The sequence below is a fragment of the Equus asinus genome, chromosome 2 (assembly GCF_041296235.1).
Source record: "Equus asinus isolate D_3611 breed Donkey chromosome 2, EquAss-T2T_v2, whole genome shotgun sequence".
Classification (NCBI taxonomy): Eukaryota; Metazoa; Chordata; class Mammalia; order Perissodactyla; family Equidae; genus Equus; species Equus asinus.
In genome coordinates this window covers 178,966,824-178,983,056 of record NC_091791.1, presented here as the reverse complement: position 1 = coordinate 178,983,056, position 16,233 = coordinate 178,966,824, and the positions used below count along the sequence as shown (strand labels likewise).

General features: G+C 46.2%; 1 long non-coding RNA gene across 3 annotated transcripts in view; it reads left to right on the top strand.

Annotated features, from left to right (window-relative positions):
• LOC139044551 (uncharacterized) overlaps nt 1-11,871 on the top strand; it is an 82,587-nt gene extending 70,716 nt beyond the window's left edge. The window contains exons 3-5 of one of the 3 annotated variants that reach the window (XR_011501545.1): nt 3,892-3,989; nt 4,715-4,814; nt 6,202-11,871. This is a non-coding gene — a long non-coding RNA (uncharacterized lncRNA). Of the gene's footprint in view, nt 1-3,891; nt 4,034-4,714; nt 4,815-6,201 lie in introns of all 3 variants that reach the window. The other 2 variants (XR_011501546.1, XR_011501544.1) reach the window with 2 other exon arrangements.
• Nucleotides 11,872-16,233: the final 4,362 nt, after the last annotated feature.

The window sequence follows — 16,233 nt, the reverse complement described above, 5'->3', positions numbered from 1 at the left end:
AGAAAGTACCTACTGGGAGCGAGGCACTAAGCTGGCATGTCACATGTGTTAGTTTATTTAATCCTCACAACTCTTGGAGAGTTTTGGTTTTGTGTTGTTTTTACAGAAGAGGAATCCGTGGTTTAGAGAGGTCAGTTATCTTTGTCAATTAGTAAATGGTAGAACTGGAATTTGCTCTGAGTTGATGCTGGCTTGAAAATCCAGGCTATTTTCTCCTGGCCCGAATGCCTGCAGTAAGCAGCCCAGAGCTGGGGAGGGAAGGTGAGTTGATCTAGAAAACGAGTTGGTTCCATCACCCTACACAAATTTTATCTTTGCGTCTCTCCTATCCATACCCTTCCCACTCCTCCATGCCCTCTGCTTCAGCTTCCCTCGCCCACTTGAGAGCCCAGTGCCCTCATGAGGCCTCCCCTCCTTAGAGAGCTCCCCCTTGTTTTTTTTGCTGGGAAAGATTTGCCCTGAGCTAATATCTGTTGCTAATCTTCCTCTCTTTCTTTTTCCTCCCCAAAGTCCCAGTACATAGTTGTACATTCTACTTGTAAGTCCTTCTAGTTCTATGTGAGCTGCCACCATGGCATGTCTACTGAAAGATGAGTGGTGTGGTTCTGCACCCAGGAACTGAACCTGGGCCACAGAAGTGGAGTGCACCAAACTTTAACCACTAGGCCATCAGGGCTGGCTCTAGAGGCGCCCCCCCCCCCACCCCCCCGGCACTTTTGACCTTCTCTTTTCAACAAGGCACATAGTCTCTCCTCCCCGTCTGTCTTTAGTCCCTAGTATTCTTCTTCCTTCTTTTTTTTTTGGAAGAAGATTAGTGCTGACCTAACATCTCCTGCCAATCCTCCTCTTTTTGCTGAGGAAGACTGGCCCTGAGCTAAAATCCATGCCCATCTTCCTCTACTTTATATGTGGGATGCCTGCCACAGCATGGCTTGCCAAGCGGTGCATGAGTCCACACCTGGAATCCGAACCGGCGAACCCCAGGCCGCTGAAGTGGAACGTGCGAACTTAACCACTGCACCACCGGGCCAGCCCCTCTTCTTCCATTTAATCTGATAAACCCTCCTGGAAAAAGAATGGGTAATTGTTATAATGTTTCCCCTCCTTCTCGTGTGCTCTATTGAATGAAGATGCTAGTTGTAGGGATTTCAAAGTTAGGAAGGAGGCATTTGGACAAAAGGATATTTTGTCTTTTCAAATAAAACCATAAGAGACAGCCACTTACTCTCTGAGCAGGGCACAGAGGGCCCTCAGGTCTCAGGGACAGTAATAAGAGCTAGCATTCCATTTGCCCAGTGAATCCATGTGAAGGCCTACTGTGTACCACTGTTCTAGCGGCTTAACCTACATTAACTCTTTTAATCCTCCCAAGGAGGTAGGTGCTAATGTTACCCAAACAGTTGGTGAGAGGAGAGTTAGGACTAGAGCCCTGGAGGTTTGGCTCTGGAGCCCCGGGACACTCAGATCAGTAGGAGCAGGTGGGGAGGCAAGAGGAGAAGGGGAGGGAGAAACGAGGGTGGGAAAGAGGATGAGGAAGAAGAGAGGCGTGTAACAACGGCTTAGGAATTTGACCGCAGATGAAATGAAAAATAAGTTTAGTCAGTGAACTATTTTGAAATCCATTAAAGAGATAGTTTAGAGGGGCCCGCCTGGTGGTGTAGTGGTTAAAGTTCGTGCACTCCGCTTTGGCAGCTTGGGGTTCACAGATTTGGATCCTGGGTGAGGGCCTACACACCACTCATCAAGCCACGCTGTAGCAGTGTCCCAGATACACAATAGAGGAGGATTAGCACAGATGTTAGCTGAGTGACAATCTTCCTCAGCAAAAAAGCAAAAAAGGAAGTAGTTTAGAGCAGTTAGAGTGGGGAAGAATTAGCACCTGTGCCAAGGGGGCAGCCCCCCCCCACCCCCAATTATTTAGGCAGAGTTGGCTTGACCGTTTGCCCAAAGGAGTGGGAATACCACTGGGCAGGGATCGACCACTCTGTAGTTTATTACAGGTAGTTGAATATTGGGCAGAACTCACTGGAGGCACAGCCAGCCAAGAGAGAGTGCAGGAGTCTGCCAGTGGGTGTTGTGGGAGAAGTCTCCAGGCTGAGAGTGTGAACCAGAGGGAGGGAGGAAATGAGCTTTTCCTGGTGAGTGGATTCCACCCAAATGGAAATCCAAATATGGGCCTCCAAGAGCCAAGGTTTGCAGGAGGGGGCCTGGTGTGACTGGGAGTCCTAAAGCCCGGATCAATACCAAAGCCAGGGTCATTCTTAGGCTGAGTGGGTGTGGATTCCTGGGAAGCTTCCTCATCATTACAAAGCATTTATTAAGTTCTAAACTGTATTTCTCAAAAAGTTAATGTTTCTGGAAAAGAGATTTAGAATGTGTGGGAGAACCGTTTTCCTGAGTAAGTGGCCGAAGGCGTGGGCAGGCTCCCAGCAACATTCCGTGCTAGGGTCATCAACTGTCCTGGTTTGCCTGGGACGGTCCCAAGTTTTGCTCTGAAAATCCAGCCCTCTTCAGAATACTCAGGACTCTGCTCACATGCCACCTCCTGATAGAGGCCTCCCCTGACGGTTATCTGAAACAGCGTCCCACCTATCCCCAGTGGTCACATCCTACACCCTTATCCTGATAGCACTTATTGTTCCCTGAAATCGCCTTGCTTCTCTGTTTATTTTCTCTTCTCCAAACCAGAATGTAAGCCCCAGGAAGGCAGGGGCTGTGGCTTGTTCACTCATGTATCCCCAGCACACAGAATAGGGTGGGCACACAAAAGGTGCTCATTAAATATGTGTTGAGTGAATGAGCACTTTTTTAGTTTCCAGCACTGTGCTCTATTCTGGATGCACAATGGTGAGCAGAACCAGAAATGGTCCTTGCTCTCAGGAAGCACAGAGTTTAGTGGAGGAGAGACAGTAATGACATATTTTCACATCTACAAGTAAAATTGCCACCAGCATGAATGAACAGGTAAACAGTACCCCTGAAGGAGAGGTACTGATGCTCTGAGAAGGACTGATGCTGGCTAAAGCCTCGGGCCCTGGGCCAGTGAAGGCTTTCCCAAGGAAGTAATGATTGAGTTGAATCTGAAGATTGGAGGAAAAAATGCTTTCTAGGAAGAGGGAACTGGACATGCAAAAGCCTTGTGGCAGAACGGAGCAGGTTGTTTGGGGAACCACAAGTAGGCCCTATGGTTGGAGTGCAGAAAGCAAGAGGATTCATGGTCTACCGTAAGGCCAGGCTGGAGGGGCAGGCACAGCCAGGCCACTCAGGCCATGTGCATTGGAGGCCTTGCTGAGGATTTGGCTGTTTTTTCCTCCCGAATGATGGGAAATCCTTGAAGGGTGTTAAGCAGGATGTGTATGTGTATGTGTGTTTGTGACACAATTAATCTTCTGTATTTTGAAGTGAGCATTCAGCAGATCATCAGGCCTCCTCCATCCTAGTGACTGACAGGTTAAAACTCGTCAGGAAGAGGACGATTAAAATACTCATAATTACAAAAGGTAGCTCACAGCCTTATCTTCTTCTGTCTGCTGATGGACTAAACTTCTGCGGCCTTAATAAGGGCAGAAAGATGGGGAATAAAATTTGTGGCCAAAGTTTTTTGAGGAATCTTTCTAGAACTTGGTGCTCAACAAAGAACATAAAACTGTGAAACCAGCATATTCAAAGCACTCTTCTAGGCTCTGTGAGAAGAGAAGGAAGCCACAAGAGTGTTCCTCCTCCTTAGGGAGCTGAGATGTTTAATCAGAGGTGTGCAAATGAAAAAAGGCACTGGAGAGACCCAGAAACAAGTTCGACAAGAACTGCTTCCTAGAGATACCCAGGCGCACGTTAATGTACAACCTCCCGAGAGCAAGGTCCACGTCTGAATCATTGTTGTTCCTCCCACAGAAGTCAGCCAAGGGCCTTGCCCAAGAGAGGTGCCAAACGAACGAAGTTGAGCCTGATCGCCTCAGGAGAGCAGAACGACTCGTCAACAAGCCAGTCAGGTCTCTAGAAACCCTTCCATTATCAAAAGTACTTCCAGAAGAATGTAAGCTCCATGAGGACAGAGTTCGGTGTCCATTTTTTGGTTGTTCATTCCTCTGTCCCCAGTGCCTAGTATATTGTTATTCAATAATATTTGTTGAATAAATGAATTTATTAGCTTAAATGAGAACCTCCAGAATGATCAGAGGACTTAATGAGGAACTGATTAAGTAAATGAATGGTCCCTCCATTGGATGGGATACTAGTCAACCTCTAAAGAGTACATCACAGAAGAAGGCTTACTGATGAGGCCAAGTAGTGAACACACAGTCTTTGGAGCCAACTACCAGGAGTGGAAGCCCAGTTCTGCCCTCACTAGCTGTGTGACCTGGGGGAGTTACTTACCTTCTCTGTAACACATTGCAGTTTGCTCAACTGTAAAATGGGTATAATAATAGTATATACCTTAGAATTCTTCTGAGAAGTAATGAGTTAATACATGATGAGTTAATGTATATCAGTATGGAGGGCAGGGCTTGATCCGTGGCAAACACTCAATCAGTATTAGTTCTAGGTCCTTTACATATATTGACTCTTTGAATCTTCACAACACCATGAAGTAGGCACTATTATGGTCCCCATTTTGTAGTGAGTGATGTGTAACAGTAACTTCTCTGAATATGATGGGTAGAAGTTGAAAGGTCTTGTGGACAGGAATGACATGATCTAATTTATATTTTAACAGTCTTCACTGTGTCTGCTGTGTTGAAAACAGACTGAGGAGGGTGGAAGGGGCCGAGGCCAGAACCAAGGAGACCACTTCGGAAACTACAGCAAGAATCCAGGTAAGACATAATGTGGGCTTCCTCAGGGTGGGGGCAGTGGAGGTGGTGATGAACAGTCTGCTTCAGGATATCTTTTGAAGATAACTCAAAGGATTTGCTGATGGAATGGATGGGAGGTGTGAAAGAGATGAGTCAGGGATGAGTGCACAGATTTTGGATCCAATCAACTGGAAGGACGGAATTGCCATTTACTGAACAAGGAAAGACTGCTGGAGAATAGGGCTGGAATGTACAGTTCGAGATGCCTATTTGTCACCCAAGCTGAGATGATGAGTAGGCGGTGGAAAGACGAGTCTGCAGTTCAGGGGAGAGTTCTGGGCTGGAGATAGGAATGTGGGAGTCATCGGCCTACAGATGATATTAAAGCCACGTGACTGGGTAAGAGCATCAGGTAAGTAGTGATGGAGAGCAGAAGTACAAGGATTGAACCCAATCTTTAGAGGTTGGGGAGATGAGGAAGAACCAGCAAAGAGACTGAGGTGGACCAGCTGATGAGGCAGGAGGAAAACCAGGAACGTGTCAGATCTTGGGAGCCAATTGAAGACTTCATTTATGTTGCGTACTTTCAAGTTTAATCTTGGAAACACCCTTGTCAATTGCTCCTGTGTCCATGTGAGTGATGTCACAGGCGAAGGAACCAAGGCTCATGGGAGTTGGGCGCAAGAGGCAGTTTGTCACAGAAACTGGATTGGAGACCAAGCCCCTGACTCTGTGTCCAGTGCTCTTCCACTCACTGCACCACTGCCCGCCGTGGTGGGAGGAGGGAGCCTCGCCACATCTGTTTTGTTAAATTATCCCCCCTCCCCCAGACGGTCTGTTCTAAACTAGTCATTCAACTTGTCTGCCTTGGTACCAAAACCTATTTTGTATTTAAGTGAGACTGCTGTAAACGAAGACCAGAAAGGAAATAGGTTAGGCAGCTCCACTGTCAACAGCCAAAGGATGTGACAGAGTTCGTGTAACCTGCTTAGGGATTTCAACGTGGAAGGGCCTGGCCTCGTGATAGTGGATGGGAATGATTATGAGCCTGTGTCCAGGGCCACAGAGGATCAGTTGTATAGAGGGGTGTGTGTGTGTGTGTGTGTGTGTGTGTGTGTGTGTGAGAGAGAGAGAGACAAGCAAAATCACTCGCCAGCCTGATCAGCCCCTTTGGCTTTGTGAACTGACCCTGGGCCTGGAGGCCTGGGCCTTCAGGACTCTACAGGGAGAATCCTGAGCTCAGGCAAACGAGAAGTGACTGGGCTGACCCCAGTGTGCATTAAGAGTTCAGGGGCAATGGTACCTTCTCTGCTTGTTCCCTGATCCTTATAGAGAGGAGGGTGCTATGGTGAAAGCCATGCAGAAATTTAAATATGCTTTACCTTCTCCGTCTTCTTCTTCCCATCAGTGGCATGAACTTGGAACTGGGAAAACAGAGGTGGACAGCACTGTGAGGAATTCCATGGGGTGGCACTGAAATATCTGTAAGATCTGTGGTGCTAAAAGGATGAATAAGAAAAAAATTAAGAACAAAATGGCAGAGAAAATAGATTGGTTGGAACTAACCAGGTGATGAACTGGGGGAGAATAGAGTCAGAAAAGGAGTTACTGGAATCTTTGGGAGGCAGTCTATGAGACAAGGCAATTCAGAAACATCCTCCACATGACAGCGGGCTGGAGGCAGACACCTGTGGGGTCACCACCAGAAGCCTCATCCAGCTGAGATAGCACCCCCAAAATTGTCTGGGACAGCAACCTAGGACTATTTAACTATTTACCCTCTAAGGAAACTATTGTTTCCTTAGAGGGTAAGCAATTTTTTAAAAATTGGCTTTAGTTTTTGATGGTTACTTTTTTTTTTTTGAGGAAGATTAGCCCTGAGCTGACATCTGTGCCCATCTCCTTCTATTTCATATGTGGGACACCTGCCACAGCATGGCTTGATGACTGGTGTGTAGGTCTGCCCCCAGGATCCGAACTGGTGAACCTCAGGCCACTGAAGTGGAACACGCAAACTTAACCGCTGCACCACCGGACCGGCCAGACTTTATTTTTTTAGAGCAGTTAAAAAAATAAACTGCTCTATTTTGCCATATACCTCCGTCCCCACACATAAATAGCCTGCCGCATTATCAACATCCCCCATCAGAGGAGTGCATTTATTACAACTGATGAACCTACACTGACACATCATAACCACTCCAAGTCCATAGTTTACCTTATGACGTCATTATACTTGTGTCCAAACCCATAGAATGTCCAACACCAAGAGTGAGCTGTAAAGTAAAGCATGGACTTTGGGTAAGCATTTTTAATCCCACAAAGATTTATAAATAAATGTAGAAATGTTTAAGAGAATCATGAAACTCATTATATTTTTGTTAATTTGTACACATTTGGTATTTTAAGTATTTGCAATATTTAAGGGAAATTGGCCCATTAGAGTAATGATCATCCTTTTGATACCAATTTAAAATATGTAATTAAGAAATTGACTTAGTTTTGTGGTTTTAAATTAGAAGACATTCTAAAATTACTGTCAGTATTGGAATATTTGAAAGACTCTAAGATTTGTCATTTTTTAAAGTTTGTTAGAGCTATAAGAGGTTTTTAGACAACGGATGTAATAAGACCTCTAAATTAAACTTAAAAGCTTGAGGAAGACCTAGATTTTTAAATTTGTAACTTTAACAGATTGAGGATTAAAAACCAAAGTAGCTCTCAATAATCTTTTCTGAGATGACCAATAAAGTCCGATTGCTCCATCGAGGGCCCCATGGCAGCTTCTGGATGTCTTGCCCTCCATGTGTTCCCTGGCTCCTGCTTCCAGGGAGCTTGCCCTTGGAGGGGAGCTGGCCAAGCAGGACGCCCTGGGGGAAGAGGTGAGCCTTGATGTGTGTGGGGGGCAGGGGCAGCTCTGCTCTGTTTATGCAGTTGCTTAGTTTTCCATACAGAGCTCTCTGACGGAGCTGTATATCACAGCTTGATCTATGTGCAAACATCATTATTTTTTTTTCTGTAGAGCGAGCAAGCCCTCCTAGAGGCTCCTGTCCCCCGTCTCCTTTCAGGACTGGTGGCTCTCCAGGGCTGCTCCACGTCTTCCTCATCGTCGCCCGGGAGTTGCCCTCCGCCTCTCTCCTGAGTTGGATCCCCTGGGTTCTGGCTCCTATGTCTTCTTATGTCTTGGTTACTCTCTCGGCTTGTTGTGTATATCATCTAGTAATAGCTCGAGACTGCCTCTGTGCTTTTTACCCTACTACCTATAAACCACACCCTTTTAATGGATGAGGAAATAAATGTTGGTTTTGTTTTCAGATCAACATAAACCAAGAAAAGGAATTCATCCCACTTCAGGTCCAACAATTCCCATTTTGCTTTGGAGACCCAGAATTATGGTCAAATTGTTTTCTTTCTAGATTCAGTAAGGTTTTTACACTTAAAAACCTTATCTGATATTCTCTGACCTTAATCACAGGGCAATAGAAAAAAAACAAAAAGAAGAAAAAAACTTTATCTGAAAATCCACACTGTGATTACTGAAAGAAACAACAGTATAGTGTTTGCTCCATTTAAGGAAAAGAAGAACTGGGAGTCTTCAGCCCACCCCTACGCGTGCCCTGGAGACGCCGGCAGGCGATCTGCAAATTGTCACGTGTGCTTGGCCCAGCCTGGCTCTTTCTCAGACCTCTGCCCTGCATGTGGCCTGCAGGCTGTCAGATGTGGCTCAGTCCTTCATTTGCCATATTTTCTTTTGGCACAAAGTACAAGCCTTGGACAGGTGCTGGGGACTTTGTGGTCACTTCTGAAATTGTTTCCCAGAAGGCGGTGACTCATCACAGGAAACCCCTTTTATTTTTCTCTGACCTTCCCTCAGCTTCCTGCTCCACCCATCTGTGCGTGAGTTTTCACATATCTCACCAACAGGCAGCAGCTCACCTCCAACTTTAGTCAACAGTGGTGACTGGAGCCGGTTTTGGGAGTCGGAAGAGGAACACCTCTTCCGACAGTGATGCCCATGAGGGCAGCAGGCCTTTCTCAACGCCTCGGCATCTCCCGGCCAAGGCGTGGGTCAATTTCCATTCCATGACTTCTGGAGAATCCTTTTTCTGACACCCCTAACCAGAATGGATTGTCACATTATAAAAGAGGTAGATGTGCTCTCTTAGCCTTTGCTGTAATCAGGGACTGCTTTTGTACTACTCTTTTTCTAGAAAATATACATCACTGTACATTTCGTAACAGGTGTTCAATTGTTTCTGATTGGTGTGAGCTCAACTGAAGAGATGTTTGTGGTTGCCGACCCACAGTGCTTCAGACATGGAAGGTCCTCAATGGAGAGATGTTGACAGGATTCATACAATTCAGATTCCTACACGTGTAGAGTTAGAAGTGACCGTAAAGATCACCTAGTCTTGCTTTTCCATTTGCAGACAAGGATCCTGAGGCCAAAAGAAACTACTTTCTTGTGACTGCCCAGCCAGGTGCTGGCCTCCTTGGCCCTGGTCCTTTGGAAGCAGCACGCTCATGCCTGCCTCTGCCCTGCTCTCCAGCTGAGCCCCAGGCCCCACTTCCATCTGCACGTCTTCTTCACTCTCCGCACCTCAGGGTGGAGCCCTCTGGCTGGCGAAAGCCCCCTTTCAAGGTCTCACTCTTCCTCTGTCGCTGGTTTCTCCGATGTCCCTCCATGGTTCCGGGCTTCTCTCCAGACTGCAGGCAAATTCGAACTGTTGACTGTGGTTTCCTTTGGCTGAGAATCCATATTTCCCAAGAAGAGTGCGTCTCAGAGCAACTCTTCAAAGTCTTAGCAGCACAATACTCACTGGAGAAAATTTGAAGAAGACACAAACAAGTGGTTTTCAACTTTCTGAGTGTGTTTTCTTTGGACAGTTCTCCACTAGACCTCTCCCTTCTAAGGAATAGATTGTTTGATTTATTATAATCATCATCTTACTCATTCACTTTTGTATCCTGCTGTTTTCCACTGTGCTCTTTTAGTGTAGCCTTGCTAGAAGGATTGGGAACAAATACAGGTCTGCTTTTGAAAGAAACCTTCTTCTGTTAGAACACCACCACCACTTATTTACAAAAATAGGCTCTACTTTTTGGTAGGGCAGCCAACAATGTGCATGTCCAAGGCTAGTTTTTGGAGCCAGGAGACATGCTCCATGTGTCCCCTATGTCTTCCTTTCTTCCCCACTGCCCGCTATGGGGTTGTTGGGGGTGGCATTGTCTGTCACTGTCAGTGGGGCGCTGTGCTTCTTGATAGTCCATGAACCAGAGCTCTTCCTCTGCCACCACTGTCACATTCAATCCTGTCTTCCAGCCTCCAGGATGATAACAGCTTGGCCCAACCACTGTGTTGACCTGTTTGCCATCTCTGATCCCTGATTTATCGTGAAGAAGTCTGATGTAAAACTAACCAGCCATGAAGCCTGCACACCCTATAACTCTGTGGAAGCAGGAACCAAGTCTTCCTATAAGTCCCTAGGGCAGCTCTGTATCCCCACCATGGTGCCTGGCACATAGACACCCCTCATCCATGTCTGGTGAGTGAATGATTGCAGGAACAAATGAATGAGTAACTCTAATTATGGAGTTGCAGTGTACTCTTCCTTTTTTGAGATTCCAAAAGCAAAATCACAATTGTGATGGGAACATTCTCTTCAGAGCATTTCGTACCCCAGGGGAAGAAACAAACTGAACAGGCACTGGAGATTCAGGAAGCTGGAGAAGTGTCTTGAGCAGGAAGGATGCTGGTTTCTCAGGTCTCTTTCTCCTTATTCCTCATAGGCCACACACCTTGCATATTGCAAAATCCCTTTTATCATTTAAGAATCTTAAATGGCTGATTTTTCTTTGTTCTATCCTTGATTTTGAAGCAAAAAAGGCTTATTTTCTAAGATAGGGGCAGCAAGATCCACTCTAAGGAAGAATCCAAATCTTCATAAACTTCCCTTAACACCTCAAAATCTTAGTCCCAAGATAACCTTGCTTGAGATGTAAAATTGCTTCGAGGTGGAAGACCACTCAGCCGTAAAAATGATGAACAACATGATAGATACAATAACATGAATGAATCGCAAAATAATTTTGCTGAGAGAGATCACACCAAACATGAGTATATATTGTATGATTCCATTCATATAAAATTCTAGAAAATGCAAACTAATCTACAGTGATAGAAAGTGGTTGCCTGGTAGGTGGGGTGGGAAGAGGTGGGAGGCAGAGGTTACAAAAGGGTACCAGGAAATTCTGGGTGGTGATGGGCACGCTCCTTACTATGATTGTGGGAATGGTTTCCCCGGTTCATCCATATGTCAAAGCTCGTCAGACTACATTGTAAACATGTGAAGTGTATTGGATATCAATTATACATCAATAAAGCTGTTTTTAAAATTAGGAAATGGACTCCTTTCCCCCAGCCAATTTGTCGGACCTCATTTTCCAGCTTCCACTACTAAAGGATGATCACACCCAATTTTGCTCCAAAAGGGCAGTTGGTCCTTTGTTGTGCGTAGAGACAGATCGCTTTGCTTCCTCGGGAAGTAAAGAAAGAATTTTAACTGGGCCACTGTTCCCTCCCAGCTACTTCCCAGACCCTCCTGAGTGCTGTAGACCAGCTCGCCCTCTTTTCCTGTCCAAAGCCATTTAGGGACTGACCTTCACCCCCCACTACCCCGCGCATGGTTCCAGGAGCAGGTTTTTGAATAGACAGCAGCCAATTGCGTTGCTGGCAATTGCATTAGTGCCAGCCTGGACCATGACTCACCAGTCACAATGATGACAATTCTCAGACTTTTGACATGTTTTGAGGATGCTTTTCAAAATACCTATTCGTTCCAACCAGAAAGCCTTTGCCTGCTCCTCACTCGTACGTTTCTTTCATTGTTCTCCGAGGTGCTTTAGAGCCTGGTAGCTCTAGATCCGCAGTCAGAAGTACAGACAAATCCCCTCCTCAGGAAGTCGGCATTATTCTAATGTGGGAAATATTTCTAGAACCTAAGGAAGAATCAGAAAGGAGTCCCTGGAATATAGAGACATGAGACATCTCTGACCCGCTGAGGTGTGGCCTGTTCTCCCATCCGTCAGACATGAGTGGTCCAGGCTCCCAGTGGCTAAGTCAAGGCAAGGGCCTTGAGTTAGAGCAGAGCTGCTCAAACCAGCGCTGGTCTGGGAACAAGGTCAGGAGCTGAGAGGGAATGTTTGAAACTTTTGTAGCAATATGCTAGACTAATTTTATGACTATTGAATCCAATAACAAAAAGGTTGGGCTTACATTTGTTTTGCCTTTTATTTTAAATTCTTCTTTAGTAATTCATTTTTATTTAACAAATGTTTCAGTTTCTAACAGGTTGAAAATTATAAAAAAAATAATAAACTGGCCCTTTGCTGCAGATTATTTGAGAAGCTCTGAGCTAGTTCCATGGCCTCTGAAGGACAGTTCTGGGCACCTTCCTTCCCAGAGAGATGGTGAGTGACCTGTGGAGAAATGGGGACAGTGCCAGGGAGGAAGAGGGCAAGGGGTCTCCCTTTTGTCTCCAGTTCCTTTTCCTTTTTGACCAAAGAGCACACACATCCCTGGAAAAGCACTGCTCCAAGAGTAACCAGAGTGGAGACGAAATTGGAGGGGACTGCGATTCGAGGAGGGGCTGGGAGTGGCAGGGGAAACCAGTGGTTATCACCCAGAACTCCTGCCCTCGGGAACGTCTTGCCCAATGCACCTTAGAGCATGAGGAGAAAGCAGCGAGAAATGGGGATTTGAGAGGAACCTCAGTTCACACCTCACTAGTCTGGACTGAAGCTGGAATTGCGAGTCCCACTTAAGAAAGTTACCTGCATTTAAGATGCTCATATAACCGAGGAGGAGGAGGCAAGAGGCTGGCAATTGGTGTGCTGTAATACATGAGAATACACTGACATATTCCTGTGGAGTCACTGACCAGAGGATCTGTCCCTTTAGAAAGCAGAGAGAGAACAGCACACTGGAGCATAAGGTGGCCTCAAGATCTATCTTAAAGTGGGGAGATTTAAGTAGTTGAGAGGCATCAGGAAGGGCCTGGAACTGAAATCTTCACCATCTTATCTTATAGCTGTCTCTGCGGCCCCTGCTCTGTGTTTGTAGTAAATTATGGTGTGAGGTTCCCAGGGCACTTGGAACAGCCTGCCACTCTACTCGCCTTTGAAGCAGTCAGCTGACAATCCCCTAGCTATCCGGTGTGCTGGAGAGGTGGTAGGACAGAGCTGACACCCTCCTCGTGTTGCCTTTCATACGTGACTCAGTATGCCCTGGTCACTGTTGTTGACGTTGAGGTACTTGTTGACTGAGAGGAGAGAATCAGGTTGGGTGGGTTCCAGCTCTTTAATATGAGAAAAGCTTTTGTGTCTTTGCTTTGGGAAGGAAAGGAAACACCCAGCCTTCTTGTTTTTTTTGTTAAATTAGAAGGTGCTTTCTGCCTTGTAAATTCTCTTGAAATACATCTTGGCTTTGATTGGTGGTGACACATACATGTCTGAGTATGCCAGCCGTGTGGCATTATTTCTAGTCTACAGTATTTTGGGTTCAGGAAGCGTTGAGGTTAGATCTTGGGTCTCATGTTGGTTGGCGCCACACCAGGAAGAGGGGCCTGCTGCATGGTGGGCTGAAGTAAAGCCGGGGCAGGGCTGAAAACTCAGCTATCTTTCCTCTTGTGCCAAAGCCAAGTTCGTGACAATGCAGCAAGACTTACTTCCTTTGGGGGATGCTTTGCACTGTCTGGACCCAGCCGCAAGGAGTTTTAAAGAGATTGACAAAGGAGGGCAAGAGTAACATGAAAGCCATTCCCAGCTAATGCTTTAGAAACTTGGAAAGCTAAGCTGGCCCCTTCTGGGGAAGAAGTGGATGGACCTACCCTGACCAGGGAGACCAGACTGTGGTTCTAGGTCTTTACTTCCCCCAGTTTTCATGCCCTGAAATACCCAGGAACAGCCTGAAATAAAATTCAACCCGCAGTCACTGCCCCCCAAAATTTATAATCTGATTGGCTGATAAGACTGGTCCAGCGTGAAACAACGTTAGTAAGCACTAGATTGGGCAAAAATTACATGTAGTATAGGTATTTTAAGACAGAGGGACTGATGTGGGTCCAGGGAATCAGGGAAGTCTCCTGGAAAAGTTGGGCTTGGACTGGGTCCTTCCCTCTTTCGGAATCAGATGAGGTTTGAGTCCTGATTTACCAGGACTTACCTTGGGCAAGTATATAGGATCTCCGGGCCTCAGTAGTCTCACCTCCAAGATGGGGAAAATTGCAACTAACCCCAGGCTTTCTGTGAGCATGATATGCTAGCTGACTAAGTGCTCAACAATCATCGATCCCTTCCTTCATTTCTGTGGCTGCAAGGAGTTCCTTCTGGGATGGATTCCTGGGAATGGCTCATCAGTTTGGACACAGAGCTCCCCTGTGGGGAGGCAGTGCTATAAACAAGCCATGAATCAGTAGCTGCTTTTCCTAACTATACACCCAGTTCCCCTAACTGGGCTAAGTTATGTCTGTGTTAAACCAGAAACTCCGAGGCATAGCTTGTACCAAGAGAGACACTTTGCCCAAGTACTCACTTGGCTAAAAACACCAGAGTTCTAGATATTAATGCTGATATCAAGTTTCTTGGGCAGTTCAGCTTCCCTTCCTAGCCACTCCTAATTTGTAAACATTTCCCAATTTTACTATACACAAAATAGGAAGTTATCAAATCCTACCTCTGCAGTGGAGTGCTATTTATTCCGAAGAATAGACCGAGGAATATGATGCCTTCTCAAAATTTTTATCAGTATGAAATGGGTCATGGATAGAAAGGAAGTATAGCATAATAGATAAGAACAGGAACTCTGGATCCAAACTACCTGGACTTGCTTCCTGGCTCTACGTGACTTTGGGTAAATTATTTAACCTCTCGGTGCCTCAATTTATCTATCTGTTAAATGGGAAAATAAGTGTACACATCTCCTCAGGTTGCTGCAATGAGTAAATGAGTTAAAATATATCTAAAGCGTATAGAGCAGTAAGTGGCCAGTGTAAGTAGTAAATATGTGTTGGCCATAATTAATATTATGTCCTAGTGAAATGGGGAAAGGGAAGATTTCGGGCCTTGAGGGATGTTGTGCACTAAAGAGGAGGGCCCCAAGAGAGCCAGCATTCATGGGGCCTGGCGACAATGGGAGGCATGGAAAAGAATATTCTTAGGAAGGTATGAGCCCGAGTGCCAAATCCTAATGAGACGGCCCAGGTTCAACCATTGACATTGAAATTGCCATCAGAGAGCCCCTTGGAATTTGACAGTCTCCATTCTAGACTCTGCGATTCTTGGATACAGCCTCTCTGCCAGCCTGGTCCAAGATTTATTTTGGTGAGGATGATATGCTAACACAGGACTGAGTCGATAACAGGCCCTTTGTTCTGTCTCCTGGACCTCTGGATGCCACTGCATGAACATGTCCAGCTTGGCAGGCAGCTGGCATCTTAAGGATCCAGATTGTTATCAGATGGACACTCGCTAAACAGAGTCCCTCCCGGTAGTGTGTGCTACAGCGCACGTAGGCCTGCATACCTCATATCTCTGCCCGGGCAATTACATCCCAACAACCCTGCCTCATTCCAAGGCAGCCCGAGCCAGCTGGGACACAGTGCTTGGGGAGCGAGCCAGGTATTTTTCCTCCTTTCATCCTTTTTGATTCCATAGGCAGTTTCTTCTAAGCTTGGGCTCTAACTGCATTGTCCAACGTGGGAAAACAAACCCGGAAGGCATTAACTAAGCTGCATCTGCTCATAGTGTTGCCTTTTGCTGTTTGGAAATGAAGCCAAAAGGCACAGCCTCTGCCCTCCAGGACAGAAAGTCTAGAAGCAGCATGTCCTTCTTTCCCCAGCCACTGCCTGCCCTGTGAGCGTATTGCATATACACCTTAGTGGCGCACTGTCTGGCCTGATGTTCAGACCTATATTTAATTACTAGTGTGAGATTCAGAGTCTGAGTGTGCAAAGTATATGTCTGGGCATGGTCTCTTGGCCAGGTCCCAGGGTTTGCAGCCCACCCGACTGGCCCCCAAAGCTGACCTCTTGCATCAGAAGTGATCCCACGCAGTGCTGATGACAGATGGTTTGTGACAACTCACCCTGGTTTGGGAAATCTCCCTGCTAATGTTCTCTTATCTCAGCGGAGAGAACTGTGTTTGAATACTAACCATTGGTCCCATTTATTGATCATATGCTCTGCCCTAGGCAGCCTGCTAAGGGTGCTTTACATAGTGCTTTCCCACAGTCCCCCACCAGCATCCAATGGGGTAGTGTGATCAGCTCTGCTTTACACATGAGGACACTGAGACGTGGTTACGTTAGGTAACTTGCTCAAAGCCACCCAGGTAGGAGGTGGTAACACCAGTATTTGAACCAAGCAGTCTGATCCAGGACCT